The sequence below is a fragment of the Lynx rufus genome, unplaced genomic scaffold (assembly GCF_022079265.1).
Source record: "Lynx rufus isolate CCGP_SWC_20201006 ecotype Redwood Valley unplaced genomic scaffold, mLynRuf1.p SCAF_15, whole genome shotgun sequence".
In the NCBI taxonomy this organism is placed as follows: domain Eukaryota; kingdom Metazoa; phylum Chordata; class Mammalia; order Carnivora; family Felidae; genus Lynx; species Lynx rufus.
In genome coordinates this window covers 14,965,318-14,990,276 of record NW_025814829.1, presented here as the reverse complement: position 1 = coordinate 14,990,276, position 24,959 = coordinate 14,965,318, and the positions used below count along the sequence as shown (strand labels likewise).

Genomic DNA, 24,959 nt, shown 5'->3' with positions numbered 1-24,959 from the left:
ATGACAAGTTTGTGATCTAAGCTGAAGTCTGATGCTTAACTGACTAAGCCACCCAGGCACCCCTGAATTACTGAAACTTTTATAGCAGAAATAGAATGTAATTGCTCTGAAAGCACATAGTAAGCAGTAAGAACAAAGAATGGTACAAAATAGTCCACAGATGAAAGAAGGCAGAAACAACGCATAAACTGTCACCTCCTAAAATTTTTTTTTAAATTTATTTATTGTCAAGGTAGCTAACACACAGTATAGTCTTGGATTCGGGAGTAGATTCCATGATTCATCACTTATATACAACACCTATTGCTTATCCCAACAAGTGCCCTTCTCAATGCCCATCACCCATATTCCCCACACCCTCAACTCTCCCACCCTCATCAACCCTCAGTTTGTTCTCTGAATTTCAGGGTCTCTTATGTTTTGTCCCCTCTCTGTTTGTATCTTATTTTTCCTTCCCTTCCCCTATGGTCTTCTGTTAAGTTTCTCGAATTCCACATATGAGTGAAATCATATATGTGTCTTTCTCTGACTGACTTATTTCACTTAGTCTAATACCCACCAGTTCTATCTATGTTGTTGCAAATGGCAAGATTTCATTTTTTTCATCGCCGAGTAGTACTCCATTGTGTGTGTGTGTGTGTGTGTGTGTGTGTGTGTGTGTGTGTATGTTCTTAATCCATTCATCAGTTGATGGGCATTTGGGTTCTTTCCATACTTTAGCTATTGTCAATAGCACTGCTATAAACATGGGGGTTCACGTGCCCCTTTGAAACAGCACTCCCGTATCCTTTGGATAAATACCTAGCAGTGCAATTGCTGGGTTAGGGTAATTATACTTTTAACTTTTTGAGAAACCTCCATACTGTTTTCCAGAGTAGCTGCATTCCCAGTTTGCATTCCCACCTGCAGTGCAAAAGGGTTTCTCTTTCTCCACAACCTTGACAACATCTGTTGTTTCCTGAGTTGCTAATTTTAGCCACTCTGACTGGTGTGAGGTGGCACCTCGATGTAGTTTTGATTTGTATTTCTCTGCTGATGAGCAATGTTGAGCATCTTTTCATGTATCTGTTTGCCATCTCAATGTCTTCTTTGGGAAAGTGTCTATTCATGTCTTCTGCCCATTTCTTCACTGGATTATGTTTTTCAGGTGTTGAGTTTGATAAGATCTTTATAGATTTTTGATACTAACCTTTTATCCAATATGTCATTTGCAAATATCTTCTCTCATTCCATCAGTTGCCTTTTAGTTTTGTTGATTGTTTCATAGGCCATGCAGAAGTTTTTTTTAATCTTGATGATCCCAAAAATTGATTTTGCTTTTATTTCCCTTGCCTTCAAAGACATGTCAAGTGAGAGGGTGCTGCCTGTTTTTCCTGTAGGATTTTGATCTTTCATCAATTTTGAATATATTTTTGTGTATGGTGTAAGAAAGTGGTCCAGGTTCCTTCTTCTGAATGTTGCTGTCCAGTTCTCCCAGCACGATTTGCTAAAGAGACTGTCTTGTTTTTCATTGGATATTCTTTCCTGTTTTGTTGAAGGTTAGTTGGTCATATATTTGTGGGTCCATTTCTGGGTTCTCTATTCTACTCCATTGGTCTGTGTGTCTGTTTTTGTGTCAATACCATACTGACTTGATGATTACAGCTTTTTAATACAGCTTAAGGTCCGGGATTGTGATGCCTCCAGCTTTGGTTTTCTTTTTCAACATTACTATGTCTTTTCGGGACTTTCATGTCTCCATACAAATTTTAGGATTGTTTGTTCTAGTTCTGTGAAGAATGCTGGTGCTATTTTGATTGGGATTGCATTGAATGTATAGATTGCTTTCAGTAGTATTGACATTTTAACAATATTTGTTTTCAATCCTGAGCATGGAATGTTTTTCCATTTCTTTGTGTCTTCTTCAATTTCTTTCATAAGTGTTCTATAGTTTTCAGCATATAGATCTTTTACGTCTTTGGTTAGGTTTATTCCTAAGTATTTTATGGTTCTTGGTGTAGTTGTAAATAGAATTGATTCCTTGATATCTTTCTGTTGCTTCATTATTGATGTATAGAAATGCAACTGATTTCTGTACATTGATTTTATATCCTACAACTTTGCTCAATTAATATATCAGTTATAGAAGGTTTTTGGTGGAGTCTTTCGGGTTTTCCATGTAAAGTATCATGTCAACTATGAAGAGTGAAAGTTTGACTTCTTCTTTGCCTATTTGGAAGCCTTTATTTCATTTTGTTGTCTGATTGCAGAGGCTAGGACTTCCAACACTATGTGGAACATAACAGTGTGTGGAACCAATACAACAGTGGTGAGAGTGGACATCCCTGTTGTGTTCCTGATCTCAGGGGGAAAGCTCTCAGTTTTTCCCCATTGAGGATCATATTAGCTGTGGGCCTTTCAAATATGGCTTTTATGACATTAAGGTTTGTGCCTTTTATCTCAACTTTCCTGAGGGTTTTTATTAAGAAAGGATGCTGTATTTTGTCAAATGTTTTTTCTGCATCTATTGACAAGATCATATGGTTCTTATCCTTCCTTCTATTAATGTGATGTATCACGTTGATTGATTTGTGAATACTTGTGAGCCAATCCTGCAGCCCAAGAATGAATCCCACCTGATAGTGGTGAATAATTTTTTTGATATACTGTTGAATTCAATTTGTTAGTATAGTATCTTGTTGACAATTTTTGCACCCATGTTCATCAGGAATATTGGCCTCTAATTCTCCTTTTTAGTGGGGTCTTTGGTTTGGGAATCAAGGTAATGCTGGCTTCATGGAATGAATCTGGAAGCCTTCCTTCCCTTTCTATTTTTTGGAACAGCTTGAAAAGAATAGATATTAACTCGGCACTAAATGGCTGGTAGAATTCCCCTGGGAAGTCATCTGGTCCAGGACTCTTATTTGTTGGGAGATTTTTGATAACTGATTCAATTTCTTTGCTGGTTATGGGTCTGTTCAAATTTTGTATTTCTTCCTGTTTGAGTTTTGGTTGTGTGTGGATGTCTAGGAATTTGTCCATTTTCTCCAGATTGTCCAGTTTGGTGGCATATAATTTTTCATAGTATTCTCTGATAATTGTTTGTATTTCAGGGTTGGCTATGATAAGTCCAATTTTGTTCATGATTTTATCTAATTGGGTCATTTCTCTTTTCTTTTTGAGAAGTCTGGCTAGGGGTTTATCAATTTTGTTTATTATTTCAAAAAACAGCTCTTAGTTTCATTGATCTGTTCTACTGTTTTTTTTTTGATTCTATATTGTTTATTTCTGCTCTAATCTTTTTTATTTCTCCTCTTCTGCTGGCCTTGGGGCTTGTTTGCTGTTCTGCTTCTAGTTCCTTTAGGTGTGCTGTTAGACTTTATATTTGGGATTTTTCTTGTTTCTTGAGATAGGCCTGGATTGCAATGTATTTTCCTCTTAGGACTGCCTTTGCTGCATTGTAAAGGGTTTGTACTGTTATGCTTTCATTTTCATCTGTTTCCATATATTTTCAAATTTCTTCTTTAATTTCCTGGTTGACCCATTCATTCTTTAGTAGGATGTTCTTTAACTTCCGTGTATTTGGGGGTTTTCCAACTTTTTTCTTGTGATTGATTTTGAGTTTCATAGCATTGTGATCTGAAAATATGAACAGTATGATCTCAATATTTTTATATTTATTGAGGGCTTTTTGTGGTCTATTTTGGAGAATGTTCCATTTGCACTCAAGAAGAATGTGTATTCTGTTGCTTTTGGATGAAAAGTTTTGAACATATCTGTTAAGTCCATCTGGTTCTGTGTGTCATTCAGAGCCATTGTTTCCTTATTGATTTTCTGCCTAGATGATCTGTCCATTGCTATAAGTGGAGTATTAGGGTCCCCTATAATCATGGTATTATTATCTATACATTTATTTATGTTCATGATCAATTGATTTATATATTTGGGTGCTTTCACATTGGAAGCATAAACATTTATAATTGTCAGCTCTTCTAGATGGATAGACCCCTTAAGTATGATATAATGACCTTCTTCATCTCATGTTACAGTCTTTGTTTTAAAATCTAGCTTGTCTGATATAAATATGGCACTCTGGCTTTCTTTTGCCATCCAGTAGCATGACAGATAATTCTCCATTCCCTCACTTTCAATTTGCAGGTGTCCTCAGGTCTAAAATGAGTCTCTTGTAGGCAGCATATAAATGGGTCTTGTTTTATTATCCATTCTGATACCCTATGTCTTTTGATTGGGGCATTTAGTCCATTTACATTCAATGATTATTGAAAGATATGAATTTAGTGTAATTGTGTTACCTGTAGGTTTCATGCTTGTGGTGATATCTCTGGTCCTTTGTAGTCTTTGTTGCTTTCTACTCACAGAGTTCTCCCTAGGGTCATCTGCAGGGCTGGTTTAGTGGTCATGAACTCCTTTAGTTTTTGTTTGTCTGTAAAAGCCTTTATCTTTCCTTCTATTCTGATGACAGCCTTGCTAGATAAAGGATTCTTGGCTGCATATTTTTCCTATTCAGCAAATTTAATATTTCCTACCACTGCCTTCTGGCCTGTGAAGTTTCAGTGGACAGGTCTGCCACTACCCCTATATCTACACTTGTAGGCTAAGGCATGTTTGTCCCTGGCTGTTTTCATGAGTCTCTCTTTGTCTTTGCATTTTTCTAGTTTCACTGTGATATGTCATGGTGTTGACCTGTTTTTGTTGATTTTGAAGGGAGTTCTCTGTGCCTCTTGGACTTGGATGCCGGTTTCCTTTCCCAGATTAGGGAAGTTCTCAGCTATAATTTGTTCAAATAAACCTTCTGCTCCTTTCTTTCTTTTCTTCTTCTTCTGGAATTCCTATGATATGGATATTATTTCATTTCATGGAATCATTTAGATCTCTAATTCTCCCCTCATGGTCTAGTAATTTCCTTTATCTCTTTTTTTCAGCTTCATCATTTTCCATAATTTTATCTTCTATTTCACCTATCCTCTCTGCTTCTTCCATCCTTGCTGTCACTGCATCTAGTTTATTTTGCATCTCATTTATAGCATTTCCTAACTCATCATGACTAATTCTTAGTTTTTTTTTTATCTCTGCAGCAATAGATTCTCTGCTGTCTTCTCTGCTTTTTCAAGCCCAGCTATTAGTCTCATGACTATAATTCTAAATTCTTGTTCAGACATATTGTTTCTGTTTCAAGCAATTCTCCTGCTGTCATTTCTTCCTCAAATTTCTTTTGAGGAGAATTCTTCTGTTTCATCATTTTGGCTAAATTTCTGTCTTTTACTTGTTTTAATAGCTTGTTATGTGTCCTGCACCAGTGAGTGCTACTATATTAAAAAGGTATCATACACTGTCCAGGGCCTGACATTCCAGTAAGTGTTTCTAGAGTGTGCTGCATGCACTCTGTTGTTGAATATTTGGCTGCTCTATTCCACTAGTCAGCCCTCTACAAAACTCTTCCTTACTTATAGTGATGGATTCTTTGGACCTTCCATCAGGTGTGTTTTGATTTGTTCAGTGAAGTAACACTGGAAAAAAGGAAGGAGGACAGGGGAAACTGATCCTATACAAAGAGAAAAATGAAAGGGGTGAAAAAAAAAAGACCAGACAGAGAATAAAAGAAACTATGTCTTAATCCAAAGAGAGAGAGAGAGAGAGAGAGAGAGAGGTAAATAAAGAAGGAAATACAGAAAAGGTATAAAAAGAATAGAGTAAAAATGCCTGATTAAACAAACAACCAAAACAGATGAAAAAAACACACAAACAAATATATACATATATAATATGAATTGACCAAAACTAAAATCAGAGACTATGAACCTGATTCCAACTGACAAAAAGAAGAAGAAGAAGAAGAAGAAGAAGAAGAAGAAGAAGGTAGAAAGAAAAAGAAGGGGAAAGAGAAGAGAATGAAAGAAAAGAAAAGAGAAAAACAAAACAACAACAAAACAAACAAACAAAAAATACAGACTAACATATAAAACTGCAAGACAGTTGTCTGTTGGTACCTGAGACTAGTGGCTCTGCTGGTCTGGAGGAGAGGCCATCTGGTTCATTCAGTGTCCCTCGCTCCAGTAAATAAGCAGTTACCAGGCACAGAGGGGTAGGGTTTGTTGTAAGCAGGTCCTACCTCCATTAGTGGCTGCTGCGCTGTCCCCTGAAGCTTCACCATGTTGGGGAAGAGAAGGAAAGGGGAAAAAAACCACAACCTCCCTGGACCGGGTGCCTCAAACCATGCTGTTCAGGGAGCCCTCACAGCGTAACACGGGCTGTGGCTTGTCCTCACAGGGTCCCCGGTGCTTCTTAGGTGCTTGACTGGGATTCAGTAACTGACATCTTAAAGGATCCCTCACTTCTAGGATCTGGTTCTGGGCTGGTGCCACTCTGCCCTGCCTATATGGTTGGCGACTATAAGGTTTTGTCCTTGGTGGGGCAATATACCCTCTTCCCACAGTGATCAAGGGAGTGGATTGGTCTTTCCCAGTGCACTCGGGAGATCAGTATCATGCCCCAGGACAGGCTCTCCCTTCCACATCCTCTACCCCGCACACGCACACCAGGGCAGCTTTGGTTGGCAGAAAGTCATGCACCCCTGAAAACTCTGATCTTCAGCTTCTTAGAGCTTTTTTCCAAAGAAGAACTGGCACTCTCTGTATTTCTCATTCCCCTGTCTGTGGTCTAGAGAGGTTTTTCTCTTGTCCTAACGCAACACCATACTTCCTTCCACAGCCTCTCTTTTTCTGCCTTTTGTACCCCCACCCTCTGTGCCCATGCTGTTTTATTTCCCCAATTTTCATACATGCACCTCTGTCCCACCAAGCTGTCTCTGTCTACCTGTGGAGATTTTTCTGTCACTCTGAAGACTGATTTTTTAGGTGTTCCAAGTGTTCTGACCTCAGTACAGCTGTGTTTGAGGAATGAGGGAAATCCAGGTCCCTCTACTTCTCTGCCATCTTAACTCCTCCCTGTAACCTCCTAAATTCTGAGGGAAGATCTGGTCCAACATTTTTTTTTATATACGTGGCCCAATACATTGAGCATGCTTAGTGACTTTTAATAATGGCAACAACCTCATAAGTGTATAACACCCATGTTTTATGCATTCTTTGTCATTCTTATAATATTTTATGGCCCAAATAACTTCCAATTAGATTAAAAATAAATCTTTCCTTTTTGATTGAAGGAGCATCAAATCTTTATTTTTTCAGCAGACTGTGCCTGTTAGCATATTTGAAATGAAATAAAACTGTGTGTTCCTTCCTTTGATACTGTACAGGTAATCAGGTTATTTGCTAAGAAATTATCTTTCAGAATTAACTCTCTTCATGGTTATTATTTTTTCCTTTGGCGGGACTTCCCCAATTTAATGCCCTTCCGATACTTTTGGCAATCATATAAAAATTCCATGGTGGGATAAGTCAGTATTGCAGGTAAACTTTGGAAATTATGGGAACAGATATCTGAATTTCTGAAAATTGAAATTCCAGGAAAATCTTCCTCTTAAATTTTCTTCCTTGTTCATATAATGTTACAATTCTCCTGTCATGTGAAAGGAAGTGTCTTTCTATTAGTTTTCTAAACTGCAAGTAACATGTCACGTATATGGGGCAGTGACAGAATAATAGTGGTACGTTTTTAGTAAAAATGAATCAGGGCAGCTATTGTGTGCTGGGCCTGCTCTTCCTCTGCTGCCACTTGTCTTGGGAAACTGACTGAACAATAGAAAGTTATCTTTATAAAAACTTCAAATGTATATAGATTTGTGTGTATGTGTGCATATCCATTAAAACAAATTGCCACTGTCTCTTCCACACCAAGCTTCTCAACCTGACCACCTTCTGTCTCTGTCTCCCAAACGTATCAAGTCCCATGAAGAAGCAGAGTGTCATAACTGTGAAAGAGAAAGGAGTCCCTTTATGTTCCTAAAAACATGTGCTATTTGTTTTAGCCTAGCTGAACCCACAGCCCACACAACCCGTGCCTACCCCAGCTTTGAGATGTTGGTGGAAGTGTCTGGATTGTCCCTGAGAAGCTGATGTTGCAGAAGAGTGTCCAGGAATTTATATGAAAATAAGTATAATCTTGGCTTCAGCAGTACTCAAGCATTATAAAGCTGATAGATACAAGGGTCTCCTGAAAGCTGGCATCAGTCCTATAATTAGGATCCACTAATGTCTTCTGTGGATTAGCAACTTGGCTTCCAGGTAGACATGACTATGAAAATATAGGTAGCTCCTTGTACACATTTTTGTCCTGTGCCCATTTCACTCTTTAACTCTTCAGAATAATTCAAAGTAAATTATGCTAGCATGTGAAAGATTTTGTGGGTTTGGATGAGAGTAAGAAGTAAATCTTAGTGTTATTTACCTTCTCACTTTGATACTTTTTTTGACTGCCAAGCAAAGGTGTGGGTGACATTTGAAGTACGGTTAACTGATTTGGAAGAAGAGGTTTTTTTTACATAATTCTAGAGGCTTTTAAAAGTATGAGTGGGATTTGCACAGCAGGTGGTGAATGGCAGCTGTTTGGGCAGAATCCGAACAAGAATATCAGACACCTCCACATTATAAAAGTCTCAAAAACAAAATATGCTGGGTCTGATGTATGACAATGCATATGAAATTACCTATTACTTTTTTCCCTTTTTTTAAAAAAAGTTATAGCTATATTTTTTTCTGTAGTTTTAATTTAATACAAGACGAAAAGTATTTAATATAAAATTAATTTGAATTTAAAACCCCAAATAAGCCCTTCCACCAATGGTATAATTATAGCTTTAAATGTTTCCATTGTTGTACTTTGCACTTATTGTTTTGATTAGGAAAGTCATAGGGAGGGACATTGTAAATGGATTTGAGTTGGGATCTGATTTTGAATCCCATTTTAACCACTATCATCTTAAGTTAAAACAGGGGTGGATATTTAAAAATTTTTAGTGTAAAGTTTTTAAAAAGTTTGTTTCTGTTTTAAGTCCAGACATTCATTCATTCATTGAAACTTTTTTCAGTTTCTAGTCTATATGATACCCTATATAGAATATAAAGATGAATAAACCATAAATTAGATTTCCATATAGAGGATGAGAAGATGTAATAGAAATAACCATAAATATGGGTCGCCTGGGTGGCTCAGTCAGTTGAGTATCTCACTTTGGCTCAGCTCATTATTTTGCACTCATGAGTTCTAGACCCACATCGGTCTCTGTGCTGACAGCTCAGAGCCTGGAGACTGCTTTGGATTCTGTGTTTCCCTCTATCTCTCTGTCCCTCCCCTGCTTGCACTCTGTCTCTCTCCATTACTCAAAAAATAAAATTAAACGTTAAAAAAAAAAAAGAAATAACCATAAATATGTGTAGAAGATGGGGCCTGGGTGGCTTAGTCGGTTGAGCGTCCGACTTTGGCTGAGGTCGTGATCTCACAGTTTGTGAGTTTGAGCCCCGTGTCGGGCTCTGTGCTGATAGCTCAGAGCCTGGAGCCTGCTTCGGATTCTGTGTCTCCCTCTCTCTCTGCCCCTTCCTCACTCATGCTCTGTCTCTGTCTCTCAAAAATGAATAAACATTAAAAAAATTTATGAAAACATATGTGTAGAATATAAATGCATCAGAATGTTGATATAAGACTAGAAAGATTATGAAGCTTCCACCAATATACAGCAAAAACCAAAATCAAGAGACATTGAGTAGGCCAGATGATTAAAAAGCAGTATTGATGATAAACTAAAAAAGCTTCCCTATACTAAGTAAAAATGAGCCATGAACATAATGGATATTAAAAAATATTAATTGGATAAATACATTATCTCTTTTAGTTCTCCAAACAACTAATAAAGGAGGAATAATTATTTTCATTTTATAGATGAGGAAACTTATGAGTAAAAAGTCATTAGCAACTTGGGCAAATCTATACAACAATTAAGTTTTAGAACAGAGATTTAAAGTTGGCTTCATTGTATTTCAGTTTCTGCACTTGTAACCAGTATACATTTTTGTGTACCCCAGGAAGACAATTAAAATACTGTAATACTTGTAGGTTGAAAGCTGTATTTTTCACTAAAGAACTAGAGTGTAAAGTAGAGAAATCAAGTGAGGCCAATGATGTACCAAAGTCATTTTCTGATCTACCACAAGAACGATTTAATGTGGGGTTGGTAATTCACTGACCTGAGGTTGTAGTACACCTGATATTTATAGTTAAGCTCTGGGCTGGGACTGTAAGGTAGACAGGTAATTAGAATGGCCAAAATTGCTTCTTTAAATTACATTTTTATTTTAATTTCATTATAGTTAATATACAGTATTATATTAGTTTCAGGTATACAATATAACAATTCTATACATTACTCAGTTCTCATCATAAGTGTACTCATTATCCCCTTCACCTGTCACCCTCGCCCCACCCACCTGACCTCTGGTAACTGTTTATTTCTTCTCTATATTTAAGAGTCTGATTTCTTGGTTTCTTTCTCTCTCTTTTTCCCTTTGTTTTGTTTCTTAAATTCTATGTATGAGTGAAATCATATAGTGTTTGTCTTTCCCTTATACTATTATACTTATACTTATTATACTATATACCTCTTAATACTTATTATACTATATACTATTATACATATATACTATATACTATTAGTTAGTATACTATATGCTTATTATACTTATTATAGCATTACTTATGCATATATTTTTAAGTCTGCAGCCCCATCCATGTTGTTGCAAGTGGAAAGATTTTATTATTTTTATGGCTTAATAGTATCTATCATCTGTCTATCTATCTATCTATCTATCATCTATCATCTATCATTTATCTATCTATCTACCATCTATCTATCTATCTATCTATCTATCATCTATCGTATATCTACTGCATCTTCTTTATCCATTTGTCTATCGATGGACACAGGTTGCTCCCATAATTTTGTTATCCAAAAATTCACAGTATACTCATTAAGTGAGTTAATTTGTATAAAATAATGGATGTTTGAGTCATTATTCTATAAAGAGTTCTCCTTACCTGGTCTGTTCAATCTACCCTTAACTGACATGTTAGAATCCATCTACTAGTTATAAATCTATTAATTTATTCTGACTCATGACTTTCAAAAGGTAATATAAAAATAAATTGAGGCAAATAGAATTCACATTTTTAATTAAAAACAAAACCCTAGAAACTACCATTTAAATGGGTAAATACATATAAACACATACGTATACACCGTATATAAAAATGTCATACAAATTATATAAATATTTCCATGGACAAATGTATAAGTATCTCAATATATACATTCCAAGATACCTCCCCCCATGTGGATGTGGTTCATTTTAACTCAGTTACCAATGAGTCAGAACAATATGTACATAATTCTGCAGACACAGTTCAAGTATACTATAGGTAAAATAGAAGTATGCATATTTTGTGCTAAATAGGCTACTCAATGAATTATGTGATTGGGAAAATCTACTTTTAGTTCTAAAAACTCAGGTTTCTAATGAAATGCTGAAATACAAACCACCATACCCTGTCCTGACACCTCCCACCTTCACCACATGGAAAAAAAAACAATAGTAATTCAGCAAATATATATTTTTATTTTTAAATAAATATGTTCTATGTATTAATTTATGCAATTGATATTTATTTTGTGTCAGTATGAGTCAGGTGCTGTGATAGGTTTTTCATATATATTATATCATTTAATTTTCACCCATTTTAAAATTATAAAATTGAAATTTCAGGTCTCTAAACCACTGTGGCCATGAAACACAGTTCTGGTTCAGGTGGATAGGCAGAGGCCCTTTGGGAGTGTGTCCTTTCAGAAAAGAGGGTCCTGCTGTGATCAGAGGAAGCCCCTAGCACTTTCTTCACTTTCTCTTCTCTTTGTTGGACAAGCAGACCTCAGGCCTGCTGCAACATACTGCCATCATGAGGACAAAAGGCCTTAAAAAATAACAGAGCAATTAGAGGAACCCTAGCTCATACATATGTCAGATTGAGCCAACAGACCAGTCCTGGCCTGCTTATTATGTGAGGAAAAACAAGGCTGTAATTTTTTTTTAAAGCTACTGCTAGTTTCTGACTAATAAAATCACACAGGTAGAACGTGAAAGGCTAGCACAAAACACGGGCCTGAACAACTCCAACAGCAGTATGTTTTTCTGTTTTCCAAACTGTGTTGATATCCTTAAGGAATTCCTAGATTTCAAGGAAGACAGGCAAGTGAATGGTTAGAGTTATGGCCCAGATATTGTTGTTCTATTATAAGCAGAGTTTCATAAACACTTGTTTTTCCCCCGTATAGGATCCTTTTTGACAGCCTCCTGTATTTTGGAGAACTAACCTCAGAATAATTCATTTGCTCTCCTACAATCTTCTAAACCTTCCCCTCATCCTCCTGTAATGTGTGTCCCAGGGAGCGAGATAAAATTTGGTCACAAGATAAAGAGGGAAAATACTCAAAAAGGCTAGAAAAAACATAGGGCTTTAAATGAAACATATTTATTTCCTAAATTCATGTCTGGTTTTTCTTGTATATTTATTTTCAGAGGTCATAAAATTATTTTAAATGTTAGTAGTTTTAATGTACATTAAAATGTGTTCAGAAGTTCAATATATAGTATTATGCAAGCTGTTTATAAAACATTTTTACTATGTGTCAATCTCCAAACAATTACAATAGATGTTTCCAGAAATGTCCACTGCTTTCAGGTTTAGATTCACTCCATGACACCAACGGTAACTTCTAATTGGTATTTTACTATTCTGCTACAAGCTAAAGACAGGTAAGTGTGTACATATGTGATATGAAAAGCAAGTATTTTTTACCAACATTTTTTTTCAAAGTAAATCATAGGTTTCATTGGGCTTTTTGAAAAAGTGTTTGTGTTCTCTTCCATAGTGCTCTTTTTTTCCATCTCTAGTTGCAACATGACTGAAAGCTTTCGCTTCCTATATATAGTCAGTAAGTGTGGCAGCAGGCAATTGGACATTATAATTGTCTCTTTTGGAGGCTTACAAGGATTGGTGGTAACATAATAATAAAGTGGTTAGGTTAGACAATATTGTAGTCTGACATTCATCTCAAAAATTCTAAATGTGAATACTAATGCTAGGATTAAATATAAGGTTGTATTTTAATCTACTTTACTATGTGAAATTATGAAGCCATACTCAACTGAGTCTGATTCTATGGAAATTAAAGTTAAAATTATGCTTATAAAAATGTAATTTAATATTCATTTCTAGCACTAATCATTGCTTAACATTTTAAGAGATGGAGGAAGACAAGGCACCTGGGTGGCTCAGTTGGTTGAGAGTCCGACTTAAGCTCAGGTCATGATCTTACAGTTGTGAATTTGAGCCCCATATTGGGGTTGCTGTTGTCAGCCTGTCAGTAGAGAGCCCGCTTCAGATCCTCTGTTTCCCTCTCTCTGCCGAGGACAGCTTATGCTGTCCTCGCCAACAATAAATAAATATTTTTTAAAAATGATGGAGGATATTTGACCTGATTCAATAACTAAAAATTAAGTCTGTTCTTAAATAAATAGTACATTATATATCCAAAATATTTAGATAAGTATGTCTCTGTATATAAAATCATGAAAATGGCTTTTTTAACAGTAATCTTTTGCATTTGTAAAGTGTGCTTCCTTCAAAAGGCTGAAAGTATGTTTTAAATATCTTTGTACTGCTTCACGGTAACTCTGTGAAAAATGAAACAGATCTCTTTAAAAAATGTCATTTTAAAAAGAATTTTCTCTATGGGAATAAATGACCTAACGTTGAATAAATAGCTCCTGAAAATCTATTGCTCCCTTTGTCTCCCTCAAAGTGTACAGTCAGATCAATGGTCTCATTGAACTTTGCACTGGTCTGAAATAATCTAATGTATTTAACCAATTTTAGGTCTAATGTTTTAAAACATTAAAACATTAAAAAGGAGAAATTGATCCTGTCTAATTTATCAATTCATGTATCCCAAACCTTTCTTACATGTTTATGATATAAAATAGTTGTTCAATAAATACTTAATATCTTCATTCATATCAGATGATGACTCTGTAAGTGTCATAAATGTGTATACATAAGCGTTTGGAAGTTTAAAGAAATGTATTAGTGTTTTTATTATTGCATGACAAACTACAACAAACTTAGCCATGGGTGAGGACTCTGGGTAGGGCTCAACTTGGTTTTCTACTTAGGGTCTCACCATGCTGAAATCAAGGGAATTGTCAGGGTTGTGTATTTATGGAAATGGCTATCCCATCATAGTTTGCTATATAATATAAATAAACCAGGATAGGATCTGCACTAGTTTTTAAAAAAAAGATAGTAAGGGGATCCTGGGTGGCTCAGTCGATTGAACGTCCGACTTTGGCTCAGGTCATGATATCACACTCTGTGAGTTCGAGCCCCACATCGGGCTGTGTGCCAACAGCTCGGAGCCTGAAGCCTGCTTCGAATTCTGTGTTTCCCTCTCTCTCTGCCCCTACCCCGCTCATGTTCTCTCTCTCTCTCTCTCTCTGAAAAATAAATAAACATTAAAAAAAAAAGATAGTGAATGGAAAGCATTTAATCCAGGTTTCATTTATTGGTGTAACCTAACTTTGACCTCATGGTAAAGAAGCTAAGGTCATGCAAGAAGATGATGTGTTTCTCTCAAAGTTTGATTTTGGCTGTGCCAGCAGAAATCTAGGTAATGACCTCTCCAGCTCCCCACGGTTGATTGTAGGTAACAACAGTACTGTGCCTTTTCCTCATCTCTTATTACCGTGCATTCTGCCCCTGATGCTTTTATTTTTCCCATCTCAGCACAGACTACAAAGCCTAACAAGCAACTAGGAATCAGATTCTATGTCACAGTTGCTCTAGCAGGTGGAGGTGGCTATGGAAGGACAAAGGAGGCCGCAGGAGGCAAAGAGGCATTTTAAAAAGTTTAATACCCAAGAGCCCAATGCTACAGGAAGAAACCTAGGAATAAGACAAGTCATGCAATGTGTTTTTTAGGCATTATGTTCATTCTGATCAACAGAAACACAGGATCATGTTACTGAATTAATATTTTGCAGGACCCTTTATATAATTTCAAGAAACTCATCTGCATACTCAGTAAGGTTCATGAAAATCAGACTTCTTTATCAAGAAATGTAGAGAATTATTAGTTATTCTGATTTAAAGGGAACAGGATAGGAATCAGTTGAGTGACCTGGAGAGAGACTGTAATTTTGTGAAACTTTTATTCAAACAATTTGATTTTAAGATAAAGAAGTAACAGATCAACAGACATCTGCCGCACTTCTGTGCATAAGAATGCAATTTTAATCTTGTTCAAATCGATAAACATGGAACATAGTCAATAAAGATGTATGTGTTGGTTGCCATGGTTGAAAAAATACTAATATAGGTTTAATGAGAGACGAAGAGACAATCAGCATAAATGTAAAATTGACATAGACTTACATGATTAGTAGAATTGCATACAGAATTATGTTAGTAGTTGACAAATCGCATTGATAAACATTTTCTAAGGCCAATGAATAAATGAAAGAGACAATGAAAACAATGGCTAATTCTCAGACTTTGTTTTTATCCTACAGGATCGTCTCTTCGTGTCTCTCAGAATGAAAGTATGCTAGTTGACATCATCACAAAAAGTTTGTTGTAATTGTTGAGCCATTTCCTATAATAATTGCTTTTTTAGCCCTGAGGTTGGTTTTTAAAGCTTGAATTATGAATATTTCATATTATATTATTTTCATATTCCATGTGCATACCTCATGCAAATTAACTTTCTTATAGCCTCACACTGACCTTTACCTCATTGAAGGAAATTAAATTGTAAAGTGAATCTGCTTAGGAAAATCTTTTTCAAAAAAATGTCTCTTGCTCTACATTGTTGAGGTTTAACAGAAGCCTTTAGCCTTCCAAGTCATCAATCCTATTATATAATGAAATCAAATTTGAGATAATTGATAAAAAATTAAAATACTTTGCTTTTCTCAAGATGAAAATGAAATAACAGTGTTTAAAATATTAGAATTTAGTAGATAAGAAAAAGAGTAACTGCAACAATTAGCTCTTAATATTTTCAGGATTTGAAGGTGCTTTTCAACCCATATACTGGCATAGCTGACATTTTTCTCAGGCTGCTTGAAATTGATAAAACACATATTGAAACAAAGACATTCAATTCTGGAAATATTTAAAAATCCTCAATTTGTACTTCCAATAATATATTCACATATTAAGAAATAAAAAATACCTTAAATACCTAGAAACAAAAAAGATATGCTATTTTCCATGTTACTACAAATAATAAACTGTTTTCTGTTTTATCTGAGAGTGCTTTCAGAATAGTTGTTAAATCTTGATGATTTCTGAGGAAAATAAAACTACAGGATGTGTGTTTTCTATTCACAAAATCTCAGCTTTCTCCTAAAATTTGCAAATGTAACCTCATGATGCCTGGTGGCAGTGATGTCTTGTATACTAAAGAAGGAGAAAAACTTTGAGCTTCCTATGCACCATTTATTTTAAATTCACATAGCATCTTGTTTTCAACACTCTGAAATCATATTACATGGACTTTATTTCTTTTATCCAAACATCCTGATTCAATTTTCATATTAAAGTATTTTTTAATGTAACATCATGCATGGCATCAAAAATAGAAGCGTTGGTGTTTACTTGTGCACCCAGAAAGTTTTGTTTGTAAGCCAGGTTTAAAGGGAACACACCTATAAAAAGAGAGTTTACATATTTTAGAATAATCTCAATTATTACTTAGTTTAGGAAGATGAGGTCTGAGAGATAAAATAACCAAATCTATAAAATCAAGAGATCCAGTTTATTTTTTAGGAATTTTAATTTTAAAAGAAGTAGAAGAAAGAATAGCCATATATGAAGTGGTAAAATTGTCAAGCTTGTTGACGTTAGGGGTTGAGAAACAAAAAAATATATAAGTAGATTCCATAATTGCTTAATAAATTGTATGATTCAGTTACATATATCAATACATGTACGAAATTCTTTCCCACTTGAGGAATTTTTCATAGAGATTGTCATGTCTCCCAGAACTTCCCTTCTCCTCCTTGCCATTTTTGTCCAATCCTACATTTCCTTCTAAACAATCCATTGTTTTACTATGACTTTACGTGCTCCTTTACTTTATGTAGCATAATTAGAGGTTTTAAAAAGAATATTTAATCACAAATTTTCAAATGTATAATTGTGATTTTACATTTAGTATCTGAACCCCCCCTTTTTTTTCCTCATTGAGGTCAAGTCTGGTCAGAATTATCACTTACCTTTTGAGGAGACTTGAGCAAACAACCCATTTTATATCTTTGCTAAAGACTTAGCCTTATAATATGGAAGAGAAAAATTAATGTCTATGGTCAAAACTTACAATTTATTATTTTTTTAATTTTTTAATGTTTATTTATTTTTGAGAGAGAGACACACAGAGCACAGGAGGGAGAGGGGCAAAGAGAGATAGAGACACAGAATCTGAGGCAGGCTCCAGGCTCTGAGCTGTCAGCACAGAGCCCAATATGGGGCTTGAAGCACAAACCATGAGATAATGACCTAAGCCGAAGTTGAATGCTTAACCAACTGAGCCACCCAGGCGCTCCAAAACTTATAATTTAAATGTCCACTTTTTATATTATTAATTTTAACTGGCATTACTCATTCTAGCATTTAAGTATATGTAGTATATATAAAGTATGAAAGAAGGAATGAGATTTTTTATAAAACAAAATAATAAATCAGCAGAGCTCCAGTTATGTTTTATTAAAATTATTCAACCAAATATTTAAAAATTAAGGTAGTTTCTATTTAAAAATGAATTTAAGCGATTAGCCCATTTAATATATGACACACGTCCTCAGTATAAGAGCCAAATACCAAACTACTTAGCTTAGTATGTTATAACTGAGTAGTCATATAAACTAAATATACAATTTTAATGTAAAGCATAATAGTAAGTATTTCAGTGGTTACAAAGGTCAAGAAGTTGGGAATTGCACATATATATCTCTATCTATCTATCTATCTATACATATGATTAAAATTATAATACTGTTATGAATTATGACTGAAAAATCAGGTACTAGCTAATAAATGCACACACATGCCTTATTTTATTGAACTTGACTTTATTATGCTTTGCAGATATTGCATTTTTTAGAATTTGAAGGCTTGTGGAAACCCTGCTTGAGCAAGTTACCAGCACCATTGTTCCAAGAGTGCTTGCTTACTTTATCTCTGTGTCACATTTTGATAATTCTTGCAATACTTCAAACTTTTTCATTATATTATTCTATTTGTTATGGTAATCCATGATCCATAGTTATAACTTGATAAAAGCTCAGATGATTGTTAGCATTTTTTAGCAATAAAGTATTTTTTAATTAAGATATGTACATTGTTTTTTTTAAAACACTATTGCACACTTAATAGAATACAGAAGTGTGTGAGCATAGTATTATATGACTGGTAAACCAAAAGTTCACTTGACTTGCTTTATTGTGATATTCTCTTTATTGAACTAGTCTGGAACTGAACCAGCAATATCTCTGAGGTATGCCTGGCAATTAATTTACTTCATTTCTTCCATAAAATAAACTTCTGTGAATTTTCATTGCTTCAAAAATTGCCATTCAATTTAATTATGTCTTTAGATTTTTATAAATAAAACAAAAATAATTAATTTAATATGTCTTTAAACAATTATATATGTACATGTGTGTATTCACTAAAATTTATGTATATATTTATATACTTATATTTACTTATATATTTATATAAATCAGCAAAAATAGATTTGAAGGGTAGAATCTAGTTTTATTTTGATTTTTGATTAAGGTTTAATTTTCAGTAAAGCAAACTAGATGACTTCTTTGAAAGGATGGTGTATTTGGTATACTCATCTGATAATGTATTTTATATCAGAAGAAAATCCTGATAGTTAGTAGGTACTGATAAATTTTTATTGATGAGATGAATAAATAAATTATATTGGTTGATATTGGAATCATGTTTTCACACAAATTCTTTATTATTGTTCTAACTGTTCTAGAGATGACTTTACTATCCTGACTTATAAAATGTGAAAATTGATGGACACAATCTCTAAATCTCCTTTCAGCACTAGTGTTAAGTGTTGGAATAAAATGTAAGAAATCTGCAAATTGTCCAAGGCAGTTTCCCCATAATGGAGTGGATTTCCCTTACCAGAACAGTGTCATGCTTTGAATAGAAAATTTCAACTCTTGCCAATTTGTCCTTGTTCAAAAACAACATGCAATGTTTTCTTTCTTTAAAAAAAATTTTTTTTTTTTTTGAGAAAGAGAGCACAAGTGGGGGAGGGGCAGAGGGAGAAGTGCAGAAGATCTGAAGCAGGTTCTGTGTTGACAGCAGCCGGCTGATGTGGGGCTCAAATTCATGAACCACGAGATCATGACCTGAGCTGAAGTCAGGCACTCAATTGACTGAGTCATCCAGGTGCTCCAAAGATTTTATTTTTAAGTAATCTCTCCTCCCAACGTAGGGCTGGAACTCACCACCCCGAGATCCAGAGTCACATGCTCCACTGACTGAGCCAGGCAGGTGCCTCTCCAGAGCATTATAACTAAAAATATACTGACTTTTAAAAGCCATTATTGTATACCTCATGTCTATCTTTCTGCTTTTGGACTTCCTTCACTCTTCCTCATCCCTTATCTTCATACCTTGTAATCCATTAATTTTTTTCACATACTGCTTTCACATATACTTTTACTTCAAGTATATTATCACCTGTCATATTTGAGATTTGGCTATATTTTGTTCATGGCTTTATTGCTCTAGTTCAAATTGATATTATAAATTATATTTTTAAAATAAAGAGAATTTATTCTTTCCAAACTTCAATATTATTTTGAAAATTTAATTTTTTGTTATCAACAGAATTCTCTTAATTAATATTCATGTTTATAATCCATCATTAGAATGATGACAATAGTAAATAGATTTTAGAACAATTAGAAGGAAATATACACGTGCACTAAAATGCTTGTTCTGAATTGAAAGATTAGGTCTTTTTTCTTCAATTTATTTTCTTCATACATTATATTTGTCTTTAAATCATATGTAGAATTAAAAACTGTTTCTCTTAGATATGTTTATAGTACTTTTTAAAACCATGATGTGGGGCGCCTGGGTGGCGCAGTCGGTTAAGCGTCCGACTTCAGCCAGGTCACGATCTCGCGGTCCATGAGTTCCAGCCCCGCGTCGGGCTCTGGGCTGATGGCTCGGAGCCTGGAGCCTGCTTCCGATTCTGTGTCTCCCTCTCTCTCTGCCCCTCCCCCGTTCATGCTCTGTCTCTCTCTGTCCCAAAAATAAATAAACGTTGAAAAAAAATTAAAAAAAAAAAAATAAAACCATGATGTGATATCAGAGATTGTGATTCAGATTATGATAATTTTCAGTTTTCTATAATGCATTCTTGTTTTCCAGAATGCATACATTGCTTTTGTTGCCAATATGCATGTTCTTAAAATTAAGATATTTTCCCCCCATTTAACCTTTACCGATGACTTCAAGACCACTTGGACATGTTTCAAATATTTGCTGGAAAATTAGCTGAGAAAGATATTTATTAGCTGAGAATATGATATGTTCTATGATAATTATGTAATCTTATGTAATCTTTCTGACTCAGCCATTCAAGAAAATGGAGGCCCCAATCTAAGTTATTCCTAAATTTCTAAAACATTCATAGATTCTGTATGAAAAGTGAAAAAATGAAGATTAAATGATATCATTTCCTTTCTTAGGCAGATACAGTTGCTAAACACAATACTATTTGCAATATTCAGGGATTTAAAAAATGCTTCTTTTTATATTATTTTTAAAGCACAAAAATTACTATCTTATTGATTTCTCTCTATTTTTATCTGTTTAAATAGAGATTCTAATTTTCAAGTCAAAATTTTTTGCAAAGTATAAATATTGTCTTATATCACCCCAAACATTTGCCTATATAAGACTTTCTTCAATGATGAAGAAACTGTGATACTGTGTGGCAGAGAGAATACAGTTTACCCAGTAGACTGAAAAATAATGGTAATTATTATTATTTTTTTTAAAAATCACACTACTGGTATATTTATATATATGTGTATACCATCCTGAAATCATCTTTTACTTACAAATTCTTGGCAAAATAGCCATTTGGAGAAAAAACAAACAAGAAAATACACTATAAATGGCTAGCAAATAATGTTAGTGGATCAAATTGCAAGGTTATTGTTTCCTTCATAAGCATGTGATTCCTTTTAGAGAATGTTAATTTTATTTCACAATAAATATGCTTATAAATAATATAAATAAGTAAAATGTTATGGTTTCAATAATGATTTTTCAATGAATATTTCATAATTTCAGATATCATTAATCTGATTTTTTGGTTGATATTCATTTACCAGAGTCTCAATACTCTGCTTGTCACTTTCTATTAAAGATCTACTTCCAAAGCCTCTATGTTAAGTAATTTTTTGTCAATAAAACCTAAATACTTTTCTGAAATCTCCTACTTAAAGGTAGCCTTTAATGAATCAAATCATAATGTGAATGAAGTCCATTTATCTCTTCCATGAGATCTCAGGTTTATAGAGACAAGCATTTTAAAGCAAGTTTCAATGGCAAGATAACAATTCAATATCTCACCTCATACTACAAAATATACTCAGACGTATTGTGAAGACACAAAGGTATGACTCCGGTGTTTTGTTACATCACATGAAAATGTCTGGCAATTTTTTAGAGATAGGGATAGCAAGATATCTGTGACTGTTTTGCATGTTGGATTGAAATGACTAGTTTATGTGTTTGCCTACATAGGAGTATCATCAGGTGTAATATCCTCAACAATATACTCTATGTTTTTCACTTTTGCATTCCTACCATCCAGTACAGTGACTGGAACAAAGGTGAAGTATAGCCAATATTTATTGAACTTCAGGGGTTCTGTATGATAAAATAAGGATAAATTAGGTATAGAGTATTCCAAACTATAGGTTATTAAATAAATGTATTACAGATATTGTTAATACTGATTTGACATCATTTGAATTCATATTTAAATATTCTAATTCCTCTACAGGTAACAATAGTTCAATGTTCAGAAGATAATTATTGGGTTTTACATGTTGATGGCCATCTTTCCAAATATTTTCTATCTCCTTCCTTGCTCTAGCAAAAAGGATATTTATTTTGATTATTATTTATTTTTGTGTATTGCTAGTGATATCAGAAATGGACTGTAAACAGACTATCTGAAAGTTAATACTGTTGTTTTTACTAAATTTGTGATATTTTAAATATTTCCCTTGGTTATTACTTCTAAAAGTTTCATTTCCACTCTACAAAATTCAATTTGAAGGCAAGGTTCCACAAAAATATGTGTATTTTCTGTAAAATGGTCATATCTTTTAAAAGCACAGTTAATACTGGCTCATTATTTTTCATATGCAATATTTTTCTACTTGTGCTGTTCATTTTTCTCTATTGTTCCTCAAATGATATGATTTTTTAAAATGTTGTTTAGATTTTTTTTTTACTCTACAAAGGACTTTTGTACAATTGGTTGTTTATAAAGTAAAAACACATGAAATTAACATAACCCCTCAGTCTTAAATAAAATGTATTCTTAGATATGTGTATGCTTTTTGTTCCTCTTTCATTTTATAAAAGGTGCACGAAATTTGTACAAGTTAGTGGGACTACTGTGTTTCTCTTAAACAAGTGAAGAAATTAGCTATCCAACTCTTAGCTTCAAAAGATAAATGATATCTGCATCATCAGTCATGGATGGATTTACTATCTGGTATAAATATGAAGGAACATCTTGTGTAAAGCATGGCTTTTAGCTGAATATTGTATTATGCAAATTTTATCAGAGAACATACCATGAAGAAAGTTTCTTTCTCTCTCCCTTTCACTCTGCTTGATTCACTTCTGAATGTCCAGCAGTTAACTGTACCAGTCAAACACAAAGTGTTCAATAAATATTTGTTCATTCATTCAACATGCAACAGAAGCTGGGTTTGGCTATGTTACATTATCTTTAATTTTCATTATTGAAAAGATTCCAGTTAATGTTTATGAATAAACCCATGGTTAAATTGGCAAGGATCTTTGTATTTGTTTTCTCTTTTATAGATAGATAATAATTAAAAAGCAAGGAAATTAAATAGAAGACCAATCAATGTAACACAGTGAAAATAAAATTAATGTGTTTAAATTTTAGCTAATGTTATTGTTAAATCTGTGAGCACTTTTGGAAGTATGTATCTTTAATATGCTTTGTCCTTTTTTTTTCTCCTAGAGAAGGACTTCATTGCACATAATTAATAAGTTAAGTTTTTTTCAGCTTTTCTTTAGAAGAATATTTTAGCTTATAATTTTCTAATATTTTTATATGACTAAAATGTCATTACTTACTTTTCAATGGAGGGAAAATTTATAAAAGATTAGGTGAGAGCAAGAACTGTTCTCCCGCCCCCGTATTTTATTCAAGAAAAATCTCATTATTCTCAAGGAACATATATTTGTTTTTAACATAAACATTAGGAAAATTTATATCATAATTAAACTGTGATATGTAAATATTGAGAATAATTCCGATATTTTAATGTTCATGCACTAACTCAATGAATCTATACTTGGCACTTTACAAATATTTTAAAATTTAATCATCTTAAGATCACTGTGAATGTTTATTTCAATATCACAAATGAGAAATTGAAGTTCAAAATATTTAGGTATATTTAGGTAACTTTCCCAACATACTACACTTGATAAGTGGCAGACCCAGGATTCAAATAAAATATGCCACATTCAATTAAAGTATGCCTTTATTCTTTGCTGAAATGTGAATTTTCCTCATAATGCTTCCTTTTGCTTCCATTTGATTCCATATTCACGTATTGAATTTCTATTATATACAAAATATGGCAGCATAGGTATTGACTTTTGTCTATGGACTTCAAGATACTCCAAATTATCTTATTCAAGCCATTTAAAGACATTCTGTTTTATACATATGATCAGTCAAAAAAATGTAAGCTACATTTCCTGTGGTTTCTTTCCTTTCATGTATTTCTAAGTTTTCTATAAAATTATTCCTTACTATTAGACCAATATCCCATATTAACTTTTAGTCTGAAGTTTTCCTTCATTAACTATACATAATTGCCTCTTTTCCTTCCTTGGGCATTAATCAAGAGGTGCTTCGGAGAATATCAGGTGATGTACTTAGAATCAGTAAATGTAGGGACCATAAAGAGGATTAGAATTAGAAATGCTGAGCTGTTTGATTAAACAAAACATGGTTAAGATAGATATGTTTAGAAGTTAAATGAATTTCTGAGGCTTATACATCTGTTTAGGGAGCCCAGGCGCTGAGGTTCTCAAGATCTCAGACTTTTATTATATACTTCTGCAGTTCCTTCAGCCATTGCTCAGTACTGTCTGCACAGTTTTACTCGGCTTCTTTCACTTCTCCAAATGTTTATTTTGTTTTCTGTTTGTGGCCACATTATCCTTGGTATGTTTTTGAAGGGTCCCATTGAATATTTTAAACAAGATATTGGACACATCTGTGAAGTATTACAAATAAAAAAAAACCCTACATAATATGTATTTGTAGTCCTAGAACAATGCTGTGAAAATCAGCCCATGATTTTTCTGATGATATCAGAAAGCTTGCAGGGATGCCTGGGTGGCTCAGTCGATTAAGCACCTGACTCTTGATTTCAGTTCAGGTCATGGTCTCATGGTTCATGGGATTGACTCCTGTGTCTGGCTCTGTGCTGACAGTGCAAAGCGTGCTTAGGATTCTCTTTCTTTCCCTCTCTCTTTGTCCCTCCCCTGCCCCTCCCCCCCCCACATGTGCTGTCTCTCTCTCAAAATAAATAAATAAACATAAAAAAGGTACCTTG

General features: G+C 34.1%; 1 long non-coding RNA gene across 1 annotated transcript; it reads right to left on the bottom strand.

Moving 5' to 3' along the window:
- Positions 1–16,479: 16,479 nt before the first annotated feature.
- LOC124509948 (uncharacterized) lies at positions 16,480–24,794 on the bottom strand. Its single transcript, XR_006961546.1, has 2 exons — positions 22,926–24,794; positions 16,480–16,709 (listed from the first exon to the last, which is right to left on the bottom strand). It is a non-coding gene; the product is annotated as an uncharacterized LOC124509948 (long non-coding RNA).
- Between the last annotated feature and the right edge of the window lie 165 nt (positions 24,795–24,959).